We start from the raw sequence: 24202 nt of genomic DNA on the forward strand, positions 1-24202 counted from the left end.
GAGTGCTTTCAGTTTTGCAAAAATCCAAATATCCAGCAGCATCCACAAAAAGTAATCCTTCCAGGTCAAGATCCAAATCAAAGTGACCAGCACATGAAGAAAGCACTGGGAGGAGCCTGCTGGACAGGAACAGGAAGTTGGAGACTGTGGGGCACTTCCTTCCTCCCACCCCCCCCCTCAAAATGGACTCCTTGCAAAAAAAAAGTGCAGGCAAATGTCAACCGGAGGAGATATTCTGATAAAAACCATAATTTTCAAGGTTTATGCTGTCTGCTGGTGGATTTCTTGTGCGAAATTGCAAATTTTGCAATCTCGCAATTGCGAGATTGTCGCTGCCTGCCGCATCTACGTGTTCGCAAGTGTTTACTCCCGTGATGCGTGATCACGGGCCTTTATGACGTACTCGCGTTGCCAAACTCTCGCTGTGCAAGGTGGCAAGCCGCGATGACGTCGACAAACTCCCGCAGGATCCCGCAGCAAGATCCAAACTGGCGCAGCACACGCAAACATGGAGAAAAACAACTCTGCAAACGCTGAATGACGGTAAGTGGACGCTGCGCGCCGCAAAATTATACAGTATTCTAGTTGGCAAGTGCGACCAAGCAAAAAATCCGCTTCGCGCGGATTTGCGAATTTTCGAATTTTCGGCAAATTCGCGAGAGTTCGCGGATTGCGAATTTGCCGAAAATCCGCAAAATCCGCAAGCGGAACGGATTTTACGCCCATGCTCAGTGTGAACGTGCTGGGTGCATGACTTCAAGCTAAAAAAATGTAATATTTTTTAAATATAAATCTAGGTTATATGTATTGATCTTGGGTGGCTCTAAAAAGAGCCCTTGTGTTTATTGTGAGATGTTGCTACCTACAAGTAAGTACCTATGCAGAGTCTAAAGTTGTTGAGAAAGACTCTATTACCCTCATCTGTGAAATGTACACCATCTCTCCTGTAGATGCCATCCATATTAAAACACAGATTGTTGTTGTATATGGACCCCATTCTACAATCTCTGAGATAAGCAGAAACAGCTTTATTGACATGTTTCCTAGCTTTCTCAATCTATAGACAAAATTGATTGGACCAGTTCCATTTATGTCTTTGGCATATGTTAGAGTAGACAAAGGCAGTTTTGGGGAAAAATAACATAAATTCTGCAAAGGTGTCCTTCATTAGCATTTTCAGACCTACCCCAGTCAAAGTGCCTAGGTCATTGCCACCACAGTGCACAGTAATGAGGTCCTATATTCATGCAGACCTCTAACCAGCTATATACTATTGATACACTCTTCTAAATACCCAGTACCTATGCAGTTTAGAAATTCTTCTGTCTGTCCAATGCACTTTTCCTTTCACTCATCCAACACTATCTACGTATCATATCACTCCACCAATACCTAAGCACTTATAAATTCAGCACACGCTTTCTTTGCAACACTGAAATTACTCCAGTTATTAGTTATATACCATAGGAATGACATAGTCACTAAAACAAGTGCAGGTACAATATTCTGTATACTATGCATGCACCCCTCTAACCAGCTACAAACAATTGATACTCTCTTCTAAATACCCAGTTAGTACCTATGCAGTGGTGGAATCCTCCTGTCTGTCCCATGCATTTCTCCAATCACCCATCCAGCACTATCTACTTATCCTATTACTCCACCAATACCTAAGCATCTATAAATTCACTATACACTCTGTTTGTAATACTGTAAATATTGCAGTTACTAGTCATGTACTCATGGAATGGTCTAGCCACTAACTCAAACTACAGCTACAATATTGGGTGCACTATCCATGCAGACCTCTAAGCAGCTACATATTATTGATACACCCTTATAAATACCCAGTTAGTACTTATACATTGTAGGAATTGTCCAGTCTATCCCATGCACTTCTTTAATCACTTATCTACCAGTATCTACTTATCCTATCACTCTACCAACACGTAAGTACGTATAAATTAAGTGTTAACTCTGTTTGCAACACTTTCATCATTAAAGTTACTAGTGGTATTCTTATGAAATGACTAAGGCACCAACACAAGTACACATACAATATAATGTGCATAATCCCTACAAATCTCTAAGCAGATACATACTATTAGTCCACTCCATTAAATACTGAACTAGTACTCATGCAGTGTATGATACTTCCTGTGACTCTTATGCAATTCTTCAACCACCCATCCAGAACTATATTGTTATTGTATTGGTCTGCCAATATCTAAGCACTTATGCAGCAGATTTACAAGCACCCTGCACCACCAGTACGTCACTTTTTGTAACGTAATGATGGCGCCACGCACTCCTTCATATTTACAAGGAGAGGAAAAGTCATCCTGCTTGGCTTTTTTTCTCCTTGTAAATACAACCCCTTCATACACAGCAGTTGAAGGGGCATTCCATAAGTGTTGTTGTGGGAGAGGGGGGACACATTGCCCCCTTCAATTTAAGAAAAATTAAAATTAAGAAATTAGGGGTCAGGCCCTGGGAGATGGGGTCCCCAGTGCTCAAAAAATAGAAAAGGAAGGGAGGTCACACAGCCCCCCTTCTTAAAAACAAAACAAAAAAAAAAGCCTACCCCCTCCCTGCGACACTATGCCAATGCGCCCTGTGGCGCGTTTTATGTTGGGGAATTAATTCCCCTACAATCCTGAGGGTCCCTGGGGGCCAACTAGCCCACCAGGTGCCTCCAGTTAACGCCACAGGGCTGCATTGCAGAGAGGTGGTCTGAGGCCATGCCCCTTTTTACACCTCTCTGCAACACATCTGTGTGGTGCTTACTGGAGGTACCTGGAGGGCTAGTTGGACCCCAGGGACCCTCAGTATTGAAGGGGACTTTATCCTCCAACTTAAAACGCACCACAGGGCGCGTTTGCAGAGTGGTGAAGGGAGGGGGTGAGGCCTGCTGTGACATGTGTGCAAACAGGCCCTGTGGTGCGTTTTAAGTTGGGGATTAATTCCCCATCAATCCTGAGGGTCCCTGGGGGCCAACTAGGCCACCAGGTACCTCCAGTAAGCACCACAGGGCTGTTTTGCAGAGAGGTGTAAAAAGGGGCGTGGCCTCAGACCACCTCTCTGCAAAACGCACTCTGTGGCGCTTACTGGAGGTACCTTGCGGGCTTGTTGCCCGCAAGGGACCCTTAGGATTCAAAGGGACTTAATCTCCCAACTTAAAATGCACCAAGGGGCATGTTTGCACACTTGTCATATTAGGTCCCGCCCCCTCCCTTCAACACTGCAAACGGGCCCTCTGGTGCGTTGTACATTGGGGATTAACTCACCTTGAATCCTGAGGGTCCCCGGGGTCCAACTAGCCCACCAGGTACCTCCAGTAAGCGCCACAGAGCTGCATTGCAGAGAGGTGTAAAAAGGGGAGTGGCCTTGGACCACCTCCCTGCAAAGCAGCTCTGTGGCGCTTACTGGAGGTACCTGGTGAGCTAGTTGGCCACAGGTACCCTCAGGATTCAAGGGGACTTAATCCCCCAAATTACAACGTGCTAGGGGGTGCATTTGCACAGTGGTGCAGGGAGGGGCCTGATATAAGAAGTTAGCAATCCTGCTGTGGGGAACTTACTGGTGGTAACAAAAAGGGGTAGTTGGCCTCCAAGGTTGACGTTGGGGGCTAACTACTCCTTCTGTTACCTCCAGTAAATCCCACACAGTGGTATAATAAGAGGTATTTGAAGGCCACGCTCACCTTTCCCCACCACTCTGCAAATACGACTGCTATGTTATCGTCAGAAATTAACATTGAAAAAAACCTTTGAAATTCACTACTGTTATAGTTAGGGCTGAGTTTATATATGAAATACATTGTTTGGTTTGCTACTTACTCTGGCGCAGTTCGAAAAATCTTCACAAAACTTTCCACAAAAAACATTAGGCCCGCTCAGCTCCTTTGTGAAAATTTTCGGAATGGTTTGTCTAGCTGGGGCTGAGGAAAAAGGGGGGCCCCCATAACATGTTTTCCCAATGAAAGTTCCCATAGGAATTTTGAACAGCACTACATCTGAAAAAGCTGACTGGAGTTACACCAATTTTGGAAAAAAAGCTAGCCCTATTTCCCCAAAAAGCATGCTTTTGTGATCTGGTGTATATACATTCAATAGGTTTTGAGAAAGTGAAGTTAAAAATGTATTAATAAATAGCAATACAGTACTACGATTGAGCACTGCGGTTTCACAATCTCAAAACACGTGATCGTATTGACTGGCTCGGAACTACCTTCTACAATCTTGACGAGAAGATTGTGGCAACAATTATATGATTCGGGGACTCCGAACTCATGTCGTAGTAAACAAACGAAAATAAGGAATGAGGGGGCAAGGTAGGGTTACCTTGACCCCCTCGCTCTTCTCAGGACAATTGAATTGTATGTTTTCATGGAGCTGTGGTACCTCATGGGGTTTGTACAACCCCACCCAAATATAATTTTGCTCTGGTACGGTGGTTCCACAGCACAGAGACAAAAAGTGTGCCCACAGAACAATATTTTTCTTTGCTAAATACAGTTTACTGAATGCATATGTATCTGCTACTGTACTACATAGTGCCTTAAATGTACCAATTAACTACATGTGGGTCTTGTAGTGTCTTGAGTACAATAATGACAGACACTATGTATGATGAACATGGAGCTTTATTAGCTACCTCTTATCTCGTCCTGGTCCCTACTCTAATTGCCCCTTTCCTGTTTCCGCTCCTCCTCTTCCTCTGGCCCCCTAGCTCCGCCCACTCCCAACTACTAGAATGCATCACAATATTACAGGCCTTAACTAGGATTATGTTGGATTAAGGGTAAATATGTACTACACCTCGCAAAAATGATACCCAGAGTTAGAAACACTGTGGGTGAGGCAAATACCTCCTTTTCTTCCGCACTGAATCCAGCAGGAATCAGATGTTTGCGGAAACTTTCTCTTGATAACGTTTAGTATGTTTGACCTTCAAAAGTCTTTTTAGGGAAAATTGTGGTGTTGGCCACAAATTTCGGGGTTTTGTGGTCTCTGAAGAGCCGATGCTGTCACTGCTCGGCCTCCATTTGCAGTAACACTAGTGGTTTTGGACTTTGTGAACGGTGTTCTAGTCTGAATGGCTTGATTTTGTTTCAGGTAAAATGTTGTCACTTCGCTGTCTCTTTAAGTGTACGTTTTCAGTGCTAGAGGCCCAGTAATATAACTTCTTGTATAGACTTCAAATGGCTAAATGGGATATTGCTTATTGAAAGAAAGTTCTGCTGAAGAAATAAAGGAAACTGAACTAAACTGGTACATTACAGGGCCTGTGCTCTAACATAAGCGTTTACCAAGGGATTGTGCTAAATGGCAAGCAATTTAGGACCTTCAAAACTCTAACATCCAGACAAATCTGAGATAGATAGAAGTGCACCGACATATTTCTCTTCAATTGTCGGCTCTTTTTCCCTGCCCTGATATCATTATTAATTCCCTCGGGACGTCACATCTATTACTGGGAAGCCGTGTGTATTAAATAAGGATTGACATCGAAAAGAGCAGGCTTATAGCTGACTGTACACATGTTGAAGAACAGACTGGGCAAAATCTCGCTTCTAAATGTCAGACCTTGAGGCTGTTTCTAAAGCCTCAATTGCTGAAACCTTCAATACTAGCAATTGAGACAGTCCAAAATAGCTCTGTGCAGCGTTTAGGCAGTGGAAGGAAATATATTAAGCCAGAACCGCAGAGATACTCATACATCTCTATCGGGAGTTCCTCAGACATGGAACTAACAGAATTCTAAAAATACTGCAATGAACAGCAAAAGGATTATGGTTTAAATGTAAATAACATGGTATTGTGTGCATGATTGATAATTGGCTGGAGTGTGTTTAGCATAATAGTGCAAAAGCACATATATTCCAGAGGGAAACAGACATATTTTTTCCATATTAATTAAATGTAAATGTGTGTATACTTGTAAAGCGCACTATCACCTAGAAGGTATCTTGGCGCTGTATACCGCTGTGGAACCCTTCCTGGCTTTCCCTGTGAGATGCCCCTTACTGGGCACCTCCAAGGTGAGGCCAGGCATCCTAGCGCTTTCGGGCCGTTGTGGAGATTAAGCAAGCTATTGCCCAGAGTTGCAGAGTGGGACCCATGATTAGAGTAGGCACCTAGGCAAGAATTATCGAGTCCGTGGACATTGAGCCCAAGACCCTGCCGCGTCGGGAATTGAACCCTGGTCCCGGGCCAGACCTCTGCCTCAGGGTCTACCGCTCTAATCGGTGAGCCACACTTCTCCCCTAACAGTGAAATATGGTGATTCACCCAATGATTACTGCCCTGTAAAGCCAGATACTCTTTGCAAGATACATTTCCAGATCTGCCAACTGGTTTTATCTTCGCACAAAAATCTATGAGTGTGTGGAATTTCCACAAGTTTTCAAATGGCAACAACCTAAAAATTTACTTTTTCTACTGGTGAAAAATGACTCTAATAGACAATCTGGCAAACATATTAAATGTGTTTTACCAGTTCAGCTTGTTGGTTGGTCTGGCTTACGGGTTTTATTAATTTTTAGCCACCCATTTTTTACATTAGTTAAGACTGATACACAAGTCATCTGAGCGTGCTACAAACATACTCTTCTCCCCACCAAGGCTCAGGACTCATAATGCTGACTACAAAACTGCCCATGTCGCTCTGCGACAGCCGCAAATCTGATAATTCCCAGGGCCAAACTGACTCATGGGGGGGGGGGGGAGTGAAGTTTAATTGCAGGTACAGCCAGATTGTGGAACTCACTCCCACTGGCATTTAAGGCAGAAAATAAACTCCTGGCATTTCGTAAACTTTTAAATACTCAGATCTTTAATAACTAGTCTTGTCACACTTTCCTAACACCCCTCTCTGGCTTGCAGATCTTGGTGAGCTGCATCGCCTAGACACCTCTGCGTATTAGCGTGCATTACAAATTTAAAGTTCATTTTATTTCTCATGTCATCCTTTGAATCAAACCCGATCAGTAGTCCCACCAGAATAAAAACAAGCATTTGCAATGCAATAGGCCTCGCATTCACTCGAGTTTGAGCTATTAGCATTGTAAATGGCAATGCCTTTTATTTATGTTTTGGATTTGACAACATAAATAAAAGGCATTGTCCTTTACAATACTAATCGCTTGAACTCTCGCAAGTGCGATACCTATTGCATTGCAATAAAGGGCTTTCTCTACTGCTTGTTAGATTGTAAATATCAGAGGAAGAGATCGGCCTGTGACGTCTTCAAAGTAGTGATAAATAGTGCAGTGAAGAAGATGTGTAAGTGTTGTAAATACACAGACACAAAGTTTGAAATGAGAGTTGATTATGATCCGAGCTATAAATCCTAACAAAGCGCTCCAACACCTTCACTCTGTGATTATATTGTCACGGCTCAGGAGGAAGAGCGGGAGGGGGACTATTTTCTGCCCTCTCCATGATTTGAGTGTGCAGTGTGGCATTGGGTAATGTAATTGCTATATTTGGCCTAATAAAAACACTCCAGCTGTAGTAGGGCCCTGGCATCACCTCCTGGTGCAGGGCAGGTTGTGCTTTATGGACAGGCATGAAGGGAGGGAGGGATGGTCTCGGCTGTAGCTCGGGCCTCGTACAGTGCCCCTGCTATTACTAGTGGGCGAGAGACGCTGAGGTGGTAGTAGTAGTATTGGTGTTGGTGGTATTGGTGGTGGTGGTAATGGTGGTGGTGGTATTGATATTGGTGGAGGTGGTATTGTTGGTGGTGGTATTGGTGGTGGTGGCATTGGTGGTATTAGTGGAGGTGGTACTGGTGGTGGTGGTGTTGGTGGTGATATTGGTGGCAGTGGTATTGGTATTTGTGGTGATAGTATTGATGGGGTAGTGTTATTGGTGGTGGTGGTGCTATTAGTGACATTGTTGGTGGTATTGGTGGTGGTGGTATTGTTGGTGGTGGTGGTATTGGTGGTAGTGGTATTGGTGGTATTGGTGATGGTGGTATTGATGGTGGTATTGGTGGTGGTATTGGTGGTGGTGGTATTGGTGGTGGTGGCATTGATGGTGGTATTGGTGGTGGTGGTGTTGGTGGTGGTAGTATTGATATTGGTGATGGTGGTATTGGTGGTGGTGGTATTGGTGGTGGTGTTATTGGTGGTAGTGATATTGGGAGTGGAGGGGGTATTGGTGGTGATGGTATTAGTGGTGGTATTGTTGGTATTGGTGGTGGTGGTATTGGTATTGGTGGTTGTGGTGGTATCGGTGGTAGTGGTCTATTGGTGGTTGTGGTATTGGTGGTATTGGTGATGGGAGTGGTGGTGGTGGTATTGTTGTTGGTGGTATCATTGGTGGTGGCATTGGTATTGGCGGTGGTATTGGTGGTGGTGATTGTATTGGATAGGTGGTGGTGGTGGTATTGGTGGTGGTGGTATTGGTGATAGTGGTGGTGGTATTGTTGGTATTGGTGGTGGTATTGGTGATATTGTTGGTGGTGGTATTAGTATTTTCGTGGTATTGGTGGTGATGGTGGTGGTATTGGTTTGGTGGTGGTGGTTTTGGTGGTGGTTGTGTTATTGGTGGTGCTGGTGGTGGTGGTATTGTCATATGGCTCTTAGGGTCATTGTCGACATTGCTAAGCTGGATGAGCTCTGCTGCCATGAGGCTGCTTTTGTGCACGTTACAACATGACTTTAATTTGAAAGACTTTCTTTGTGCATTCCACATGAGAACCGTCTGCTTTCTGTGTTGTCTGCCTGTTCCTGAAGTTTAGTCTGAACACGATGTGCAAGGTCGATAAACAATGCCCCTTGTTTTTATGTTCTGGTTACTCCCCAGCACCTAGACAAAACATGCTAACACAGCTGCGGCTGTGGGAAACTCATGCTTTGATATTATGGGGATGCAATTGGTTTAACACACACTTGGACAGGGACCTTTCCAGGGAGAAGAGCTATGCTGTTCTGATGATGTAAATATACCATCTAGGCACTAAGGTATTGGGACTGATGACAAAGCCCAGATGTCTTCTTTTATATAATATAACTTCTTCTTGCCAAGGGGAGGGTGTTTAGGCCTTATAGTCCTTTATCCACTGTCTGTATACAATGACATCCTCCTTCATAATCTATGGACTAGCTACAATGCTAACTGTTTTAGGTTTATGCGTTTTGCTGCTGGTAGTGGCTTGTATACTGCATTATAGAGCACTATAGTTAAAATAAACATTTTGAACTATAACAGTTACTCTGTCAATTCTTCTTGTGGACAGGTATGAGTGAGTGAGCGAAAGGGTACTTCTTGCTACTGTGATTTCTCTGAGAGTCAGGAGTGTTGTGTGCTGGGGTGTGTAATCATTTGCATCTTCGTGATTATGCAGGAGAGCGAGTGAGACAAAGTAGCTAGTTAGTCCAGGGATTTTGGGTACTGAGGCGGTAGGAAGGATTAGCCCCTATACATCGAGGTCCCGTTTTCCTGCATATAGTTCTGTGTATATGCAGAATCCCTGAAAAAGTATTGGTGTTGGTGGTGGTGTTGTTGATGATGGTATTAATATTGGTGTTGGTGGTGGTATTGGTGGTGGTGGTGCTGGTGAAATTGGTGGAGGTGGTATTGGTGCTGGTGGTATTGGTGGGGGTGGTATTGGTGGTTTTGGTGGTATTGGTATTAGGGGTGGTGGTGTTGATGGTTGTGGTGTTGGTGGTATTGTTGGTGATATTGGTGGTGGTGGTATTGGTGGTGGTGGTGGTGTTAAGGGTGGTGTGGTATTGTTGGTTGTGGTATTGGTAGTGGTAATATTGGAGGTGGTATTGGTGGTGGTATTGGTGGTTGGGGTACTTTGTGCCACACTAGGCTTGCACTTTCATCTGTGCATTGTGTACCATGCACCACATGATGCATAGTCACAGTGGACCAACGTGCAAACAGCGTTGTCATGGCAGCAGCTTATGCTTCAGGATCTCTGAGCCTCAGCATGCTGCCGCCACTGCACCACTGATATAACACCGCCAGCCCAGCGGTCTGGATGTCGCTGGCTTGTTTGGCAGCCTCCTAACCACTGCAATGACTCTGCAGAGGTAGTATTAGTGATGGTACTGGTGGTGGTTGTATTGGTGGTGGTGGTGCTATTGGTGGTGGTGATATTGGTGGTGGTTGTGGTGGTATTGGTGGTGGTGGTGGTGGTATTGGTGGTGATGGTATTGTGGGTGGTGGTATTGGAGGTGGTGGTATTGGTGGTGGAGGTATTGGAGAAGGTATTGGTGGTGGTGGTATTGGATTGGTCGTATTGGTGGTGGTGGTGGAATTGGTGGTGGTATTGGTGGTCATGGTATTGGTGGTGGTGATACTTTGTGCCCCTCTATGCTTGCACTGTCCTGCGTGCACTGTGTACCATGCACCACAGGATGCATAGTACACAGTGGACCAACGTGCAAGCAGCGTTGTCACAGTTGCAGCTTATGCTTCAGGATCCGTGAGCCAGAGCATGCTGCCGCCATTGCACCACTGACATAACACCGCCAGCTCAGCGATGTTGTCATAATACAGTGGTCTGGATGTCGTTGGCTTCTTTGGCGGCCTCCTGACCACTGCAATGACTGTTCAGAGGTCATACTCCCATCCCGAAACAGGGCCCTCAGTCAATAGGCAAACCCAAATCAGTAAATCTGTTCTACTGCAAACATTACACAACCCACTAAGAAATATCTGAACAAGATGTTTTCTTGATAAAAATCAGTCACCACATCAGATGTTACACTGACACTCAGAGTAACTCAATCCTTAATTCCCTAAGGAATAACACACTAAAACACTAGAACAAAAAGGATGTGTTTTAAATGTTGATTATAAAATTAAATCCCTAGCCCAGTGTACACAATATGAATTGTAACCAAATGAAGACAAACAATAAAGCATCAACAATGGTCTCAAGAAATGTGAATAACAGATACAATTCCAACATGATTGCGTGTGGTTAAGAAATATTAATCCTGCCCTCTTTCTGCTACTTCTAAGCACTAGTCTAATTCTAGAATTCTAGCAACACGGAAAATAAAACCTATTACAAACGCCATCTTTGAAGTTTAAAGCTTCAAAGATGACGCATGCCTTCATACCTGTTTGACTAATACATTGTTGTGTTCAGGAAAATCGCAAGTTCTGCTTGTCTCATCTCAACAGGCTGGGTGCACTGATATCTCAGCACTCGAAGGCAGGGTGCCTCCTGTTCTAATAACTTTTAATAGGAATCATTGACCTGTTTTTGTACCGTATATCCCAGTGTTGCCTGATGTGAAGATTCTCCTCTGCCCTTCAATTTATGTGCTTAACTTTTGTAACACAATCTCATTGTTGTTAACTCTTAATGAAAACAACTGAGAGAAAGTGGCCTAAAGCCATGTAAATTATTTTCACTCTACAAGACTGTGCTCTAGGAATATCAATAAAATTGACTCGTGTAGTGATGAATCTTCTAGAAGCACATAGAAAGTAATAACAAACTAGTAAAATGAAGCATTTAACAGTTTCATAAAACATTGAAAATATATTCATGTATGCATGAGTATCACACTGCAGAACATACTGATATAAACCAAACGTGTATTAGATGATGTATCATGCATGTTCAGCATTTTGCTACATTCTTTTTCACATCGCACTGACGCCGGGAATGCCCAGGATAGTAAGACACATTATTCATGAAAGTAGAATGTACCAATACCAAGATCCAAAACAACCGCAATACCTACGTACACCAGCGTACACTTCCAGATCCTTTCAGTCCCCCCCCCCGACAAGCACTCCACAACTAACATAAAGCAGGACGTGTCTCTTACAAAACTTCCTGCATCAATCACAGAGACCTCCATACCATTCAGTCATCCTTTACCTACCTCAAGCTTTGACAATTTAGTCAAAAGAGGAAACTTCAATGATTCTCCTCTCCAGGCTGTGCTGAATTTCAAGAAAATGCATGCTTTGAGCTATTTCTTTATGCATTCAGACATTCACTGTCTGGAACTTCTTGTGTCCAAAGGTAAGGAGCATTCTCATCAAGGAAAATAACACACTTAGGGCCAGATGTAGGTAATCCCCGATTACCGATTCCTAAATACCGAATCATACCGATTCGGTATTTAAGAACTGGCAATCGGGATGTAGGTATATTTACCGAATTAATTACCGAATCGGTATGATTCGGTAATTAATGAATCGGTATTTACCGAGTCTGTAACTGCCATTGTTTCCTATGGGCCCTGAGGCCCATAGGAATCAATGTCAATTACGGAATCGGTAAATACCGATTCGGTAATTGAGGGAAATATTGAAGGGTGGCAGGGTGTCACTTTGACACCCTGTTGCACCCCTCAATTGTGCATGGGTGCACATGTTGCTGACATACATGCCCTTAGGGCATGTATGTCTGTAACATGGCACTGTTTAAGGAGCAAAAAAAATGCTTTTTAAATGGTTTTCTTAATTTACCACCAACTACTAGTTGGTGGTAAATTAAGAATTCGTAAACCCTTGTAGCACTGAAAACAGTGCTACCTACATCTCAAATTACAGAATCGGTAATTTTACCAATTCGGTATTTTACCGAATCTGTAAAATTACAGAATCGGTAAAATTACCGATTCTGTAATTTTACATGCCCCTACATACCAATGTCCAAATACCGGTCGGAAACGGCCGAAAATCAGTATTTTCGGCCGTTTCCGACCGGTATTTGGACACCTACATCTGGCCCTTAACACGGTTTGTCTTCCTTCATCCATACAATGCGCCAAAGACTTAGATATAACTTTAAGAAAGAACTTATAACCCTATCCTGTGGAATGAATGCTAAACAATACGTAAAGGTAGTGGGCCTGCATTGACACATGTGAAGCACCCATCATGGCCTCATGCATGAAAACATCCTCTTATCATGCAAGGAGTTTACCAGATCCAGCCCCAAATTAAGGGATTATGCGCACACACACACACACACACACACACAAAGATGGTAAGCACAACAAATGTTTTGCCCCTCTTACTTGACTTTATTTGTAGACACAGCTACAAGTTTGCCAGAACTCTGGACATCTCACAGGACATAAAACTCTTCTCACACAGACCCCATTTTACACCCACACTCTACCAACTGAACTCGGTGAACAGAGTAGGCTCTTCCGTCAACCAACAGGAAGCACTTTGAGATCTAAGAGAGGAATAAGGCACTATATATGTATATTGTATCCAGATCCGTCATATAGGGACACAGACCCTGCATGGCAGTTTCAACGTAGCGGATTCAGAGTCAGCAGCTGACATACACAAACACCTATCCTCCACAGATGAAGTATGTCAAATCTTGATTCAGTGGGTTCAAAGTGCTTTATTTGACAGAGTGCTTGACAGCTTGCAAAATACAAGTCCCAAACTAGTTTCAGCTCTGCTTCCGAGCCTTGCTGTTGGGTGAGTAAAATGTTCTGCTCATTTAAAAATGGCCATTTATTTTCCAGAATTCTGTAATTGAATAGTAACATAGGTTTGTGGTTCTCTAATAAAGCGTGCGCAATGAGCATCATCCAACCACTAAAAAATTCCTGCAAGTGTATATCTCATTACTTTGGTAAGAACACTGCAGTTATAGCCATTTATATGAATTTGGTGGACAACATTTACTATAGTCTTTAAAGGTAGCAGACTCTTCTAATTTCCAGTTATAATTTGGGATAACCCCCATCTTTTGATTTTTTTTGTGCTGCTTGACGAATCTTCTCGAAAGTTTTAAAAAAACATCCCTTTTATGGTTCAGCTGCTGTGTTGAAAATTTTGGGTTTATCCTTCTAGCGAAGGCCAAGAAATTGGGGGGATCCCAAAACACATTTTCGCCATTTTATGTCTATGGGGATTTTTCCTTTTTTAAACATGACTAAACCTGAACCGCTGAAGGGAATTACACCAAATTTGGCAAAAAGCTAGATATTGGATGAGAAAGAGAGCTCTTTGTGATTTAGTGTAAATCTGTTCAGTAGTTTCAGAGAAATTCAAGTTAAAAAAATATAGATATCAGGGAGCCCATAATCCAACTGAAACTCTACTGAAATTTGATTGGCTGCCAAAACTTCAACGAGGAAGTGTTGGTGGCCATCTTGGGACTCGTTTGAACTGAGTCCCACAAACAATGTTAAAAAAAAGAAAAGGGGTCAGGGTAGAAGTACCCCTTTTGGTGCGGCTCCCTCTGGGACCCCACAGGCCCAAAAAAGCATTTTTTGGTAACTTTTGGCAGGGTTCATTCATTATAGGCCCCTGGGTTGTCCAGGTCCTGGGGGCATTATGCAGATATAGGAGGGGGGCACACATGCCCACCCTCCTGCGGCTAAATAATCCCAGGGACCACCAACTCCCTGGGGCATTTCTTTCTAAAATATAAAATACGGGGGAGACCGTCCGGCCTACCCCCACACCCTAGGGAAAACCACCTCCCGGGTCTTATAATTTTATAAGTGGGGGGCCTCTTGGACCCCTCCAGCCACGGGCACCACCACCTTCCGAGGGTTTTTCTTGATAATAATGTTGGGGTGCTTGGGCCCCCCGCAGCCCCAGGAACTCCCATCTCCCGAGGGCCTTAACACAAAGTAATGTGGGGCGCACTGTCTTCTCCCAGCCCCGGGGATCACCACCTCCCTGGTGCAAATTAGAGTATAGGAGGGGGGCCACCCTAGGGCTGGATTCTGCAATGGCCAAGGGTGCTCACCCCGTGACATTGCAGTTTGCTATGGCTTGGCAAGTCATAGCAAACACTGCTCCGCTCCTTACAAGTGAGAGCATGAATAATGCTCTTGCTTGCATGAAGCGGAGCAGAATTGCTTTTGGACAGAAGGAGCTGCATGTTAGCAGCTCTCTCTCTGTCTAAAAGCAATGCCGGCTTCTGCAGGAGGTGGGGACTCAGCAGAGCTCACTGGCCTTTAGACTGGCCCCATGGTTCCCAACGTGAGAAACTGGGTGCCCTGGGTTGGACCAGGACACCCAGAATATTGGCCAGGCCATGTTTCAAAAAATGCTTTTTTTAAAAGGGGCAGGCCCCAAGGGGATGGGGTTCATTGGGTCAAAATTTGCCCAGGGTGAGGGCGCTCTGTTGCACCCATTCCCTTATTAAAAAAAGATGTAAAAAAAGAAATGACCTCGACCCAGGTATAGGGTCCCTGAGGTCGTAATCAACACTGGTAGGTGGCCCGCGCAGCAGAGCCCAGCCCACTCTAAAACTACCAGGCCAGGGGGTGTAGGGTAGGGTCCCCTGGGCCAAAATGCCCCCCCCCCGTTTCTAATAAAATAAAACTGCAGACACAACACCGGACACCCGCTTCCTTTCTACACCGCTTTGCAGTTGTGCCTCGTGGCATGCTAGCTGTTGGGGATGAAGTCCCCTTGGTTTTGGAGGGTCATTGGGTGTCAACAAGACCTCCTCTTACTACCAGTAAGTCTCACACCCCGAGATTGCTGAGAGATGGTCAGAAGCCACGTCCCCTTTCCCCACCACTTTGCAAATGCTCCTCCTCTTTTCATAAAGTTCCTCCTTAGTACCTTCCGACCTCCCCTCTCTCACCTTCCCTCTTGGTACGTTCCACTGAGAGCTCACTTTAGAATGTTCACTCCTCAGTGTTTGTGGCGACTGGATGATTGGAATAAAGAAGAGTTCTTACCTTCTCTGCTTCTTCTCTTCTTTCCTTTGAAATTGCAACACTGGCGGCGAGGATGCACACTACTAGTTGGGTAGTGAATTGCACTTTACTCCTGTGTGACTTTGTCCTTCACCAGGGGTAGGGAGCCTTGTAACTACATGCAGGGACATTATAAAATGTTTTATAACCTCTGGTGAAGGACACATTGCCAATTTCATTTTTCTCTATTGTAGTGCACAAGCTTCATAGGCTAACATGGGAAGACTTTATTAAACTTTAATAAAGTCTAATTATTGGCAGGAGTGAGCTAAAATGATACATCAATGTGTCTAAATACTAGTTAGAATAAATCCAACAACTTGCCATGGTTGGATTTATTATAATTATAACAGAAAGTATAAAGCTTGCTTTTCTTCTCGCAGTCTCTCCTGGTTGGACAGCCTTAGACAGGCTGAGCCTAACTGCTATTATTAGGTGTGAAGTTGCCTGCATTGAGACAAAGGAGATGTCTGGTGGGAGGAGAAGTGAAGATGCAAAGCACAGGATAGGAAGGGGACTAGGTAACCAAATTGGTCTTCAAAGTGGAAAGACAATTTAGGGCAAGAACAGGCCCACTCCTATTTCCTGCAACCCCCAGTCAGATGGGATCCCCAGTAATTGCATTTGCAGACGGGCTAGAAGGGAAGTGCTCAGCAAAGTTAGCCACACCTGTATGTTGGGTCAGCCAGACCATTTTGGAATATAAAGAACAGTGTTTTCAGGGATACAAATATACCACACTTTGGAGAAAGTTGTCTTAACTTAGGGTGGCACCCTGCACCCCGTTGACCTGCTTATCAACCCAGAAGGATCAATAAATATGGGAGACTGATCCAGAAAATCAGATCCCTGCCTTGAAACTACAAGAAGAAAGACTGCCCTGCTGTACCATTGGACTGAACAAGAAAGGACTGCACTCAGAAGGATTGCATCTGCTGCACACTTTGATCTTCATCCCAAAAATGACTTTGCTTTGCTGTGAAAGTTGAAGGAGTGGACTTCCTGAAAGCAATAGGTTATAAGAGTTTCACCTGTTTCATCTCCACCAAGAAAAACCCAGTTGACCGCCTTCAACTGGACCTTAAGAATTTGAACAGGTGCATTGTATGAATTTTAGACCCAGTGTTCCAAGGAGCAACTAAGAAATTCTAGAACTTTGGATTGGTGTTGCAGACACTTTTGGAGATTTTTTGCTAAAAGCTAAATAAGTTGACTGACCTGTTGTCCAGAGTCAAGCTGGTAGTGTCGGACTGTGACCCAGCCTGAAATCCAGGTTCGTCCTGCTGAAGTTACGGAGCTTTTAATCGTTGATGAGACTTCCAGGAGTTTACTAAGGCTTCCCATTGGAGCAGGCCACCATCGTCAAACCCAAACCTGGCCTGCTGAGCAGACCCAAATGACGTCAATAGGAAAAGCTCCAAGAAAGTAATTAGGTTAGAAGTAAAATATTTGACCAGGCCCTACCGCTCACCAGCTGCAACCCATGCACGTAAGAGTGGTGGGTGGTAGGGCTGTGTGTGGGGTATAGCAACAAACAACGAGGAGGGAAAATTAAATAAATAACTAATTTTCCCTCATCGTCATCTGTCGAAATCACACCCACCGGCCCATCGCTCTTACCAGCATGGGCTGCGGCTGCCGCTCACTGTATCTGACCCATGCTCTGACCCGGTCTGCCCGACACTTTGACTTTGTCCCGGAAAATCGCAATTAGATGTGCCAAAGTGGTGCTTTTGGCTTTTTAGCACTATAAAGTGTTTATTCTTTAAAAACTTACATCCCCCATTTTTGTCGTTTTAGTGTAATTTCAATCATAAACATATTTCCAGTTTTCATCACTTGGTACTGTATTTTTATTGTGTGTTTCTAAATGTTTTACTCACCTGTCTCTTAAGTTAAGCAAACCTGCTCACAACCAAGTTGCGCACGGGAATAATTGATTCATACCATGACTGGGCCTTATATTGTGGCCTTAGTAACTAGGGGTAGGTATCTACCTACACCTACTAATAAACCACCTTCCTACAGGCAATAATCTAACTTCTGAGCTATTAAAGAAACAAGGAAGCACACCACACACAATGTGACCCATTACACTAAGTGATCAAAGGAAAAATATACCAGTTCCTCCTACAAAATCAATTTTCAGATGCTTGCACACCATTCATCAATTAAATTGTTATTCCAATTGCATATTGCCAATTGTGCCTGATAGAACTGGGGGTCTCTAGTTGGCAGAGGTAGGTACCACTGTCCAAATAGGGACCCTTGCTTCTAGTCAGGGTAAGAAGGATGCACTCTTTAGATAACCCCTGCTCACCCTTGGTAGCTTGGCACAAGCAGTCAGGCTTATCAAAGGCAATGTGGTAAGTATTTGTACCAACACTCACAGTAACACAGTGAAAATACCACAAACTGACTCCACAACAGTTTAGAAAAATAAAGGTATTTAATCTAAACTAAACAAGACCAAAATGACAAACATCCGACATACACAGTTCAAGATAAGGTTTTTAAAGAGTTCTTAAGGGTTACGTCAAAATAATCTACAGTTGCATTCGAATAGTTCAAAGTTGCATCACTTTTAGCCAACAGTACCTTTATATGCGAAAAAGTACCAAAACTGAAGCTGGTGCGGTGCGACACTCTTGAGACCCTGGGGAGACGATGCGACAGCCCCGCTGGACGCAGCTGGCGTGTTGCAGAGAATCCGGTCTGTATGGGGAGGGAGTCGATACCTTGTATGGATTCCGGTACATAGGTTCCATTGGGAGCATCTCACAAAGACACGATGTGCCAATCTTCAGGACGGCGACGATCGCAGGTGCGGCGGCGATGCACGGCGCAGCATCGATCTTCTCCTCTCGCGGCCCCTCAATGCAATGGCTCTGCGACGATACTCCCAGCGACGTGATGCGGTCCGCAAGCAAGCGATGCAGCAATCTCACCCAGCGACGACAGGCTCTGCGACGATACTAGCAGCAATGGTACTTTTCCCGCACTCGTGCGAAGCATTCTGCAAGTGAAGGATGCGTCAGTTCTTGCAGCGGCAACAGGCGCTGTGACGATCTCGATCTTCATGGTGGCGGGAATTTCCTTGCACTGACGGGGATGCGCTCCGCAAGCGAGCGTTGCGTGGAAATTTGCAGATAGTCTTAGTTTCTTGATCTCCAGCTTTCCAAACAGCAGGCCACAAATTCCAGATGACCCTCAGTCGGGGTTCAGCACTCAGGAAGGGCAGAACTCTCACAGCAGAGTTCAGGGAAAGCTTGGGTTGAAGTCCTTTTGTTCCTGGGACTTCTTAACAGGAGGCCAGCTCACAACAGGCCCTTGGGAATCTCTTCAAGAAAGGGGACAAAGCAACAACAAAGTCCTTCCCCTCTCCATGGCAGCAAAGCAACTGCAGGTCAGTCCAGCAAAGCAACAGCAGGACAGTCTTCCTTCTTCAGTCTACCAGCTTTCTTCTTGGCAGAGGTTCCTTCTTGATTCCAGGAGGATCTAATTTTTTGTAGTCTGGAGTCCTGTACTTATACCCCTAAAAGTCTTTGTTCCCTTTGTGCAGGAGGGCTCTGAGCCCGGTCTGTGCCAGTTCTGGGTGTTCCTTGAGCACTTTGTTTTCCTGGCCTCTCCTTTCCATTCAGAAAGAGGGGCAGGGTCGTCAGCCGCCCAGCAGGAGGTAGAGCCAGCATTGTGGAGGGAAAGCACAGCCCTGGATTACTTTGTTGACATGATTCCTTCTCTCCTTTCACAGTGCAGGGCAGAGACATCAGACGCACCACAGGGAGTGGGGCCAGCACTGTCGGGGCAGGCACAATCCTATTCAGGTCCCAGGTGCACCTCCTCCCTCCCATCTAGATGCAGATCTCTCTATTCACCACTGGGTGAACTAATTCTGTCTCCTGGAATCGCCCAGCCTTGTCACTCACAAACCAGACAGTCAATTCACAAACAGCCAAAGCATACAGAAAGGTCAGACAAGAGAACAGCCACTTTCTAACAAGTGCTGTTCCCAAACACAGGATTTAAAAAACACCTTTCCTAAAAGATGTGTTACTAAATTCTGAGTTCAGGGATACCAGACTTTTATGTCCTATCTTGTTCCTATGGGATGATATGCAGGTAACCACTGTACACAGCATTTCCCGTTATAGCCTATGGGCAAGATGGCCTTCCAATAGTGAAAATCGAAAATGGCTGTAATTCACTACCAGAGCATGTCACCTGCACTGGTACATGTTCTACCTTTCACATACACTGCACCCTGCCCAGGGGGGTACCTTGGGCCTTCCATAGGGGTGTCCAATGTGTACAGAAAGGGAAGGGTTAGGCCTGGTCAGTGGGGACACTGGTCAGGTTAACATGGCAGTCCACAGACTGCACACACGCACTGCGGTTAAAGGCCTGAGACACCATTTTAGATCTTCTCATTTGGGTGGCACAATCAGTGCTGCAGGCCCACTAGTAGCATTTGAATCACCAACCCTGGCACACTCAGTGCACTTTACTAGGGACTTCTTGGTGATAGAAATATGCCAATCATGGATAAGCAATTACAATAACAATTTACACAGAGAGCATATGCACTTTAGCACTGATTAGCAGTGGTAAACTGCCCAGAATCCTATTGCCGACAACCACAGGTCAGGAAACATAAAGGAGGAAGAAGCACAAAGTTTGTGGATAACCATGCAAAAAGGACAATTTCCAACACAACCCCCTTCCAACCTGAAGCCAGGGTGACCAAACGATACCTCGATGGGATTCCCTGCTAAAGGGGATAGAACACGGAAACTGGCCCAAACAGCAGGGCACTATTCCTGTTCTACGCCGTTCTGAACCCAGTTGGATCACCCTATCCATACTCACAGGGTCCACCACGCCAACCCATGTGGAACCCTACTCCTCACCTGTGGATACCATCTGTGCAGCAACTAAACTTAACTTGCTCACAGGTGTGTCCCAATAGACAGGCAGCAAGCCATAGTGGCCACCAACAGTGGTCATGGATGAGACCCAGACCTTATGCCTCTCACGGCTCTCAAACCCTTGTGGCGTCAGAGGGTGGGGGCAGTAGCCCCAGGTGCTCTGCACCCTTTATCCAATCTCCCTCCTGTAAGTTCAGGTCTGACATCCTGGCACTGACCCACCAGTCCCAGACCTGTATCTGGCGGCTGGACAGGAGGCTGGGGTGGGCCTCCCCACACCCGGTCGTCCTCTTCCTGGGGCTCTGTACCCTCCGACCTGGAGCGGTACCCCCTCCTAGAATAGTCAGGGCACCTGTGGCAGGTGTCCTGCACCATTCACCCACCAGTTCAGGGGTTCTATCCTGCAACTGGTATACCTGGTCATCGGTGACACCCCGGACCTGACCCTCCAACCTAGGCTCCAAAGCCTCCAGGTCAGGCAGCACCTGAACTGGCCTCCCCACCCAGGGACCAACACCTGCGGTGGAACACTTGCCTGGCACACCAGGACTTCACTCACAGATGGGCCCACACAGGTAGACAGTACCCACCTGGCCGACACAACGGTGTGGCCCAGTCCACCCCCAGGGTGTGACACCTGCCCCCCTTCCAGAGGCAACCCTGCCCACCAGGACAACCAGCCACAGGGGCCACTGACAGCTGTCAGAGAGAAGAGCCAGGCTTCATGCCTGTCAGTCCTCTCTTACCTCTGTGGCATCATAGACTGGGGGCAGTAGCCCCAGGTTCCTGGCACCTTTCCTCCACTCTCCCTCTTGCCAAGTCAGGTAGGGCATCCAGATACTGGCCTCACGGCATGTACCCTCATACTTACCAGTGGTCACGGGTGAGGCTCTCCTCCCCCTACCTTTCCTTCTGGGGTCCTGCTCTCTCCTCCCAGGAGAGTCACCCACAGAACACAAATCTCCCACCAGTTCAGGACCTCTCTCCAGCAACTGGTCTCTCAACCTAGGGTCTAAACCCTCGGGTTGTACCGGGTTGCACCCCCTTCCAGAGCGCTGCACCCTCCCTACTAGAGGGGTACCCCTGAAAGCCAAAGTGGTCTGGACACTGGTTACAGATGTCCTTCCTTCCAATTCAGGCAGATCCTGAACCTGGTCTCCCAACCCAGGGACCAATACCTGCGGTTGTGCACTTGCCTGGCACGCCAGGACTTAATTGGGAGCACATATGCCCCCCCCTGTGCGTGACACACAAGTCAGGTGTCATGTGACAGTCTGCCTGGCGCAGGTCTCCCAACCCTTGTCCATCTGACAGCGCGGGAAGATCTCCCAGGACAGAAGTGAGGTCACCATGGTGTTTCACCGGTGACTCAGTCCTTCTGGCTGACCCCTGACCCACTGGTTCTCCCACTGGGGGCTCCTTCCCCCTCTCTCCCCTCAGTCTGGACTTCTGCACCCTCCCAACGGGAGTGGTACTGACAGACACCAGAACAGATGGAGGCCTGATTACAGGCATTCCCCCTTCACCAGGCACTAGGAGATCCTCCTCAAATGGCCTACTAGCACCCTTTAGGCCCCCAACCTAGTGTTCCCTTAAGGAACCCTCCAGGCCCTGAGACTGGGTTTCGGGCACCTTGGGACACGCAGTCCCACACTCACTCCCTCTCCACGGAGACAGGACGTGGGCCCCTACACCCCTCCCACTATACTGGGAATTAACTGGGCTACACTGACCCTTTTCCTCACAGGTCTGGAAGATATCTGAGCCACTCCTTTTGGGATCACTCCCCAATGCCTCTTCAGAGTCTCTAGAATCCACCAAGAGGTCTGCCTCCAACGCAAGCTCTCTAGAATCAGAGAACTCATAATCCACCGGGTGCTAGCATAGCTTTGGAAAACAGGGACTTAAAATATGCTCTTCAACAAATGAATCACACAGCCCCCCACAGTTGTTAACCAAGCTACCCCTTGCCTCACCCTCCAGTGCCTCACACAAGTACCCCACACCACTCTCCTGAGATTGGCGAGACAGTGTACTACTGTCTCTGTCATACAGGCCACAAATTCCAGATGCTCCTCATTCAGATTCAGCACTCAGGAAGGATCAGAACTCACAGCAGAGTTCAGGGAAAGCTGGGGGCGAAGTCCTTTTGTTCCTGGGACTTCTTAACAGGAGGCCAGCTCACAACAGGCCCTTGGAGATCTCATCAAGCAAGGGGACAAAGCAACAACAAAGTCTTTCCCCTCTCCTTGGCAGCAAAGCAACTGCAGGTCAGTCCAGCAAAGCAACAGCAGGACAGTCTTCCTTCGTCAGTCTTCCAGCTTTCTCCTTGGTAGAGGTTCCTTCTTGATTCCAGGATGATCTAATTTTCTGTAGTCTGGGGTCCTGTACTTATACCCCTAAAAGTCTTCCCTTTGTGCAGGAGGGCTCTGAGCCCGGTCTGAACCAGTACTGGGTGTTCCTTGAACACTTTGTTTTCCTGGCCTCTCCTTTCCATTCAGAGAGAGGTGCAGGGTCGTCAGACGCCCAGCAGGAGGTGGAGCCATGCATTGTGGAGGGAAAGCACAGCACTGGAGCACTTTGTTGACATGATTCCTTCTCTCCTTTCACAGTACAGGGCAGAGACATCAGAAGCCCCACAGGGGGTGGAGCCAGCACTGTGGGGGGAAGGCACAGTCCTTTTCAGGTCGCAGGTGCAACTCCTCCCTCTCATCAAGATGCAGATCTCTCTATTCACCACTGTGCGAACTCATTCTGTCTCCTGGAATCCCCCAGCCCTGTCACTCACAAACCGGACACTCAATTCACAAACAGCCAAAGCACACAGAAAGGTCAGATAAGAGAACAGCCACGCTCTAAAAAAGTGCTGTTCGCAAACACAGGATTTAAAAAACACCTTTCCTAAAAGATGTGTTATTAAATTCTGCGTTCAGGGATACCATACTTTTATGTCCTATCTTCCTCCTATGGGAAGATATGCAGGTAACCACAGTACACAGCATTCCCCATTATAGCCTATAGGCAAGATAGCCTTACAATAGTGAAAAACTATAATGGCTGTAATTCACTACCAGACCATGTCACCTGCACCAGTATATGTTCTACCTTTCACATACACTGCACCCTGCCCAGGGGGGGGGGACCTTGGACCTTCCATAGGGGTGTCCAATGTGTACAGAAAGGGAAGGGTTAGGCCTGGTCAGTGGGGAGACTGGCCAGTTTGACATGGCAGTCTACAGACTGCACACAGGCACTGTGGTGGCAGGCCTGAGAGACCATTTTAGGTCTACTCATGTGGGTGGCACAATCAGTGCTGCAGGCCCACTAGTAGCATTCGAATCACCAGCGTTGGCACACTCAGTGCACCTTACTGGGGACTTCTTGGTGATACAAATATGCGAATCATGGATAGCCAATTACAATAACAATTTACACAGAGAGCATATGCACTTTAGCACGGATTAGTAGTGGTAAAGTGCCCAGAGTCCTATTGCCAACAACCACAGGTCAGGAAAAATAAAGGAGGAAGAAGCACAAGGTTTGGGGATAACCCTGCAAAAAGGACCATTTCCAACAGTGCCCCATAGTAGAAGCC

This window comes from Lissotriton helveticus, chromosome 5_1 (genome assembly GCF_964261635.1).
Source record: "Lissotriton helveticus chromosome 5_1, aLisHel1.1, whole genome shotgun sequence".
Taxonomy (NCBI): domain Eukaryota; kingdom Metazoa; phylum Chordata; class Amphibia; order Caudata; family Salamandridae; genus Lissotriton; species Lissotriton helveticus.